Source organism: Ornithorhynchus anatinus, chromosome 5, assembly GCF_004115215.2.
Source record: "Ornithorhynchus anatinus isolate Pmale09 chromosome 5, mOrnAna1.pri.v4, whole genome shotgun sequence".
Taxonomy (NCBI): Eukaryota; Metazoa; Chordata; class Mammalia; order Monotremata; family Ornithorhynchidae; genus Ornithorhynchus; species Ornithorhynchus anatinus.
In genome coordinates this window covers 65,990,795-65,996,794 of record NC_041732.1, presented here as the reverse complement: position 1 = coordinate 65,996,794, position 6,000 = coordinate 65,990,795, and the positions used below count along the sequence as shown (strand labels likewise).

The window sequence follows — 6,000 nt, the reverse complement described above, 5'->3', positions numbered from 1 at the left end:
CTAGACAGACATTAATTTCAATCAATCAATCAATAAATTACACTTTTGTACATAAGTACATAAATTCAGAAGGGAGTGGGAGAAGAGGAAAAGGGGGGCTTAGTCTGGGAAGGCCTCTTGGAGGAGATGTCCCTTCAGTAAGGCTTTGAAGGTGGGAGGATAGTCATTGTTTGTGGGTTATGGGGGTGTTCTAGACCAGAGGCTAACAGTCACTCTTCCTCCCTTCGAAGCCCTACTGAAGAATCACCTCGTCCAAGAGGCCTTCCCAGACTAAGCCTCCTTTTCCTCAGCTTCCCCTCCCTTCCGTGTCACCGTGACTCGCTCCCTTTGCTCTACCACCCCCCCACCCCACAGCACTTATGTACATATCTATACATAAGTATAATATATATATATCTATAATATAGATACATATATACTTATTTATATTGATGTCTGTTTACTTCTTTTGATGTGCACATAACTTATTTATATTAATGCCTGTTCACTAGTTTTGATGTCTGTTTCCCTGCCTCTAGACTGCGAGCCCATTGTGAGCAGGGATTGTCTTTATTTGTTGCTGAATAGTACTTTCCAAGTGCTTAGCACAGTGCTCTGCACTTGGTAAGCACTCAATAAATACAATTGAATGAATGAACACATGATGTGTATATATAATTCTACTTATTTATATTGATGCTTGTTTACTTGTTTGGATGTCTCTCTTCCCCCTCGAGACTGTAAATCCGGTGGTGGGCAGGGACTGGCTCTCTTTATTGCTGTATTGCACGTTCCAAGTGCTCATTCATTCATTCATTCATGCAGTTGTATTTATTGAGCACTTACTATATGCAGAGCACTGAACTAAGCCCTTGGAATGTGCAATTTGGCAACAGAGAGAGACCATCCCTGCCCAACAATGGGCTCACAGTTTAAACAGGGGACAGACAACAGAACAAAACAAGTAGTCTGGCATCAACATCATCAAGATAAACAGAATTCATTCATCCAATCGTATTTATTGAGTGCTTACTATGTGCAGAGCACTGTACTAAGCGCTTGGAATGTTCAATTTGGCAACAGAGAGTGATCATTCCTGCCCAACAACGAGCTCACAGTCCAAACTGGGGAGACAGACAACAAAACAAAACAAGTAGTCTGGCATCAATATCATCAAGATAAACAGAATTCATTCATCCAATTGTATTTATTGAGTGCTTACTATGTGCAGAGCACTGTACTAAGCGCTTGGAATGTTCAATTTGGCAACAGAGAGTGACCATCCCAGCCCAACAATGAGCTCACAGTCTAAACCGGGGAGACAGACAACAAAAGAAAACAAGTAGGCATCAATACCATCAAAATAGATAAATAGAATCATAGATATATACACATCATTCATAAAATAGAGTAATAAATAATATATAGAAATATGTACAAGTACAGTGGGGAGGGGAAGGGCGTAGAGCAGAGGGAGAGAGTAGAGAGAATGGGGAGGGGAGGAGGGGCAGAGGGAAAGGGAGGGCTCAGTCAGGGCAGGCCTCCTGGAGGAGGTGAGCTGTCAGCGGGGCTTTGAAGGGAGTTTGAGTGCTTAGTCAAGTGTTCTGCACACAGTAAGCACTCGATAAATACGACTGAATGAACGAAGAAGTACCATGGTGATGATTGTTATTATGGGAGGGGAGAAGGGGCAGAGGGAAAGGGAGGGCTGAGGCTGGTCAGGCCTTCTGGAGGAGGGGAGCTCTCGGCAGGGCTTTGAATGGGAGAAGAGAGTTTGAGCGCTTAGTCCAGTGCTCTGCACATGGTAAGGGCTCAGTAAATACGACTGAATGAACGAAGAAGTACCATGAAGATGATTGTTATTAAGGAAGGGGGAGCAGAGGGAAAGGGAGGGCTGCGGCTGGGCGGGCCTCCTGGAGGCGGGGAGCTGTCAGCAGAGTTTTGAAGGGGGGAAGAAAGTTTGAGCGCTTAGTGCAGTGCTCTGTAGACAGTAAGGGCTCAATAAGTACGATTGAATGAACGAAGAAGTACCCTGATGATGGGAGGGGAGGAGGGGCAGAGGAAGGGAGGGCTGAGGCTGAGCAGCCTCCTGGAGGCGGGGAGCTGTCAGCAGGGCTTTGAAGGGAGTTTGAGCGCTTAGTCCAGTGCTCTGCACACAGTGAGGGCTCAATAAATACGATTGAATGAACGAAGAAGTACCATGCTGAAGACTGTTATTAAGGGCAGAGGGAAAGGGAGGGCTGAGGCTGGGCAGGCCTCCTGGAAGAGGTGAGCTGTCAGCAGGGCTGTGAAGGGAGTTTGAGTGTTTAGTCCAGTGCTGTGCACACAGTGAGGGCTCAGTAAATACGATTAATGAATGCACGAAGAAGTACCATGCTGATCACTGTTATTATGGGCAGAGGGAGAGGGAGGGCTCTGGCTGGGCAGGGCTCCTGGAAGAGGGTAGCTGTCAGCGGGGCTTTGAAGGGAGTTTGAGTGTTTAGTCCAGTGCTGTGCACACAGTGAGGGCTCAGTAAATAAGATTAATGAATGCACGAAGAAGTACCAGGCCGGTGACTGCTAATATGGGCAGAGAGAGGGCTGAGCAGACTTGTGGAGGTGGGGAGCTGTCAGCGGGGCTTTGAAGGGAGTTTGAATGCTTAGTCCAGTGCTGTGCACACAGTGAGGGCTCAGTAAATACGACTAATGAATGCACGAAGAAGTACCAGGCTGATGACTGCTAATATGGGCAGAGAGAGGGCTGAGCAGCCTGGTGGAGGCGGGGAGCTGTCAGCGGGGCTTTGAAGGGAGTTTGAGTGTTTAGTCCAGTGCTGTGCACACAGTGAGGGCTCAGTAAATACGATTAATGAATGCACGAAGAAGTACCAGGCTGATAGAGAGGGCTCAGCAGCCTGGTGGAGGCGGGGAGCTGTCAGCGGGGCTTTGAAGGGAGTTTGAGTGTTTAGTCCAGTGCTGTGCACAAAGTGAGGGCTCAGTAAATACGATTAATGAATGCACGAAGAAGTACCAGGCTGATAGAGAGGGCTGAGCAGCCTGGTGGAGGCGGGGAGCTGTCAGCGGGGCTTTGAAGGGAGTTTGAGTGTTTAGTCCAGTGCTGTGCACACAGTGAGGGCTCAGTAAATACGATTAATGAATGCACGAAGAAGTACCAGGCTGATGACTGCTAATATGGGCAGAGAGAGGGCTGAGCAGCCTGGTGGAGGCGGGGAGCTGTCAGCGGGGCTTTGAAGGGAGTTTGAGTGTTTAGTCCAGTGCTGTGCACAAAGTGAGGGCTCAGTAAATACGATTAATGAATGCACGAAGAAGTACCAGGCTGATAGAGAGGGCTGAGCAGCCTGGTGGAGGCGGGGAGCTGTCAGCGGGGCTTTGAAGGGAGTTTGAGTGTTTAGTCCAGTGCTGTGCACAAAGTGAGGGCTCAGTAAATACGATTAATGAATGCACGAAGAAGTACCAGGCTGATGACTGCTAATATGGGCAGAGAGAGGGCTGAGCAGCCTGGTGGAGGCGGGGAGCTGTCAGGCTTGGTGGGGGGGGGGGGGGGGGGGGGGGGGAAGGCGCGGCCCATCGATGCCTCTGCGCTCGATTGCTCGCCCTCCCTTTGCGGGCCGCTCGATTGCCTGGGTCTGGGCTCCAGCGGCCCCCGGCGCCATTGACGATCCGGCCGCTCGGCGCCGCTCCGGACCGCTCCGCTCCGCCCGCCGCGGGGGCAGCCCGACAGGTGAGCCGCTCGGCCGGGTCGTGCGGGGCGGTGCGGGGGCGGTGCGGGGCTCCCCCTCTCCGGGCGGGGGGGGGAGGGGCGGCCCCCCCCCATTGGGCCGCAGGCGGCGCCCCCCCCCCCACCCCGCTCTCGGCCGCCCCCTCGAGGCCGCCGGGGGAGCGGCGCCGGCAGGCGGCGGCCTGGGGGGCAGCGCCTCTCACCCCGCGCAACCTTTGACCCCTGCCCTCCCCTCCTGGGGGGGGGCTCCTGCACTCACTCGCTCATTTATTCATTCAGTAGTATTTACTGAGCGCTTACGATGTGCAGAGCACTCTCCTAAGGGCTTGGAATGGACCGCCGAGAGAGGCCGTCCCTGCCCAGCAGCAGGCGTGTTGAGTGCTTACTGTGTGCACACCACTGGCCTAAGCGCTTGGAATATTCAGCTCTCGTCGTTTAGCCATTCAATCGTATTGATTCAGTAGTATTTATTGAGTGCTTACGATGTGCAGAGCACTCTCCTAAGCGCTTGGAATGGACCGCCGAGAGAGGCCGTCCCTGCCCAGCAACGGGCTTGTTGAGCACTTACTGTGTGCTGAGCCCTGGCCTAAGCGCTTGGAATATTCAGCCCTTTTCACTCATCCATTCAATCATATTGATTCAGTAGTATTTATTGAGTGCTTACGATGTGCAGAGCACTCTCCTAAGCGCTTGGAATGGACCCCCGAGAGAGGCCGTCCTTGCCCGGCAACGGGCTTGTTGAGCGCTTAATGTGTGCAGAGCCCTGGCCTAAACGCTTGGAGTATTCAGCCCTTTTTACTCATCCATTCAATCATATTGATTCAGTAGTATTTATTGAGTGCTTACGATGTGCAGAGCACTCTCCTAAGCGCTTGGAATGGACCGCCGAGAGAGGCCGTCCCTGCCTGGCAACAGGCATGTTGAGTGCTTACTGTGTGCACACCACTGGCCTAAGCGCTTGGAATAATCAGCCCTCCTCGTTTATCCATTCAATCGTATTGATTCAGTAGTATTTACTGAGTGCTTACGATGTTCAGAGCACTCTCCTAAGCGCTTGGAATGGACCCCCGAGAGAGGCTGTCCTTGCCCGGCAACGGGCTTGTTGAGCGCTTACTGTGTGCAGAGCACTGGCCTAAGTGCTTAGAATATTCAGCCCTCTCCATTCATTCATCCATTCAGTCGTAATTATTGAGCGCTTATTATGTGCAGAGCACTCTCCTAAGCGCTTGGAATGGACCCCCGAGAGAGGCCGTCGTTGCCCAGCAACGGGCTTGTTGAGCGCCTACTGTGTGCTGAGCACTGGACTAAGCGCTTGGAATGTTCAGCCCTCTTCATCGATTCAGTCGTATTGATTGAAGCGCTTACTATGTGCAGAGCACTCTCTTAAGCGTTTGGAATGGACCACCGACAGAGGCCGTCCCTGCCCAGCAGCGGGCTTGTTGAGGGCTTACTGTGTGCAGAGCACTGGACTAAGCGCTTGGAATATTCAGCCCTCTTCATTCATCCATTCAATCATATTGATTCAGTAGTATTTATTGAGCACTTACTATGTGCAGATCACTGTACTAAGCGCTTGAAATGGACAATTCGGCATCAGATAGAGACAATCCCTGCCCACTGACGGGCTTACAGTCTAATCGAAGCGCTTCCTGTGTGCAGAACACTCTCCTAAGCGCTTGGAAACTACACCCGAGAGAGGCCATCCCTGCCCAGCAACGGGCTTGTTGAGCGCTTACTGTGTGCAGAGCACTGGACTAAGCCCTTGGAATATTCAGCCCTCTTCATCCATTCAGTTGTATTCATTGAAACGCTTCCTGTGTGCAGAGCACTCTCCTAAGCACTTGGAAAGGACAACCGAGGGATACCATCCCTGCCCAGCAACGGGCTTGTTGAGGACTTACTGTGTGCAGAGCACTGTACTAAGCACTCAGCAGGTACAGTTGAGCAGCAGAGACCATCCCTGACCCCAACGGGCTCCCGGGTCACCCCCACCACTTCCCGTTGGTCCTACTGGCGGAGAAGGAGGCCTAGAGAATAATAATAATAATGTTATTTGTTAAGCGTTTACTATGTGCCAAGCAGTGTTCTAAGCACTGTTCTAAGCGCTGGGGGAGCCAAGTGGGGCTCACAGTCTTCATCCCTATTTCCCAGATGAGGTAACTGAGGCACAGAGAAGTTAAGTAACTGGCCCAAGGTCACACAGCTGACAAGCGGCAGAGCTGGGATTAGAACCCATGACCCGTGACTCCCAAGTCCAGGCTCTTTCCACTGAGCCATGCGTGGCCTAGTGGTTAGAACCCAGAAGG

At 51.7% G+C, this 6,000-nt stretch overlaps 1 protein-coding gene across 2 annotated transcripts in view; it reads left to right on the top strand.

The window, feature by feature from the left end:
* Positions 1–3,619: 3,619 nt before the first annotated feature.
* Positions 3,620–6,000, top strand: part of VPS13D (vacuolar protein sorting 13 homolog D) — a 313,068-nt gene continuing 310,687 nt past the window's right edge. For both annotated transcript variants that reach the window (XM_029065681.2, XM_029065680.2), the window contains exon 1: positions 3,620–3,697. The gene's annotated coding sequence lies outside the window, so the exon portion shown is untranslated. The remainder of the gene's footprint in view (positions 3,698–6,000) is intronic.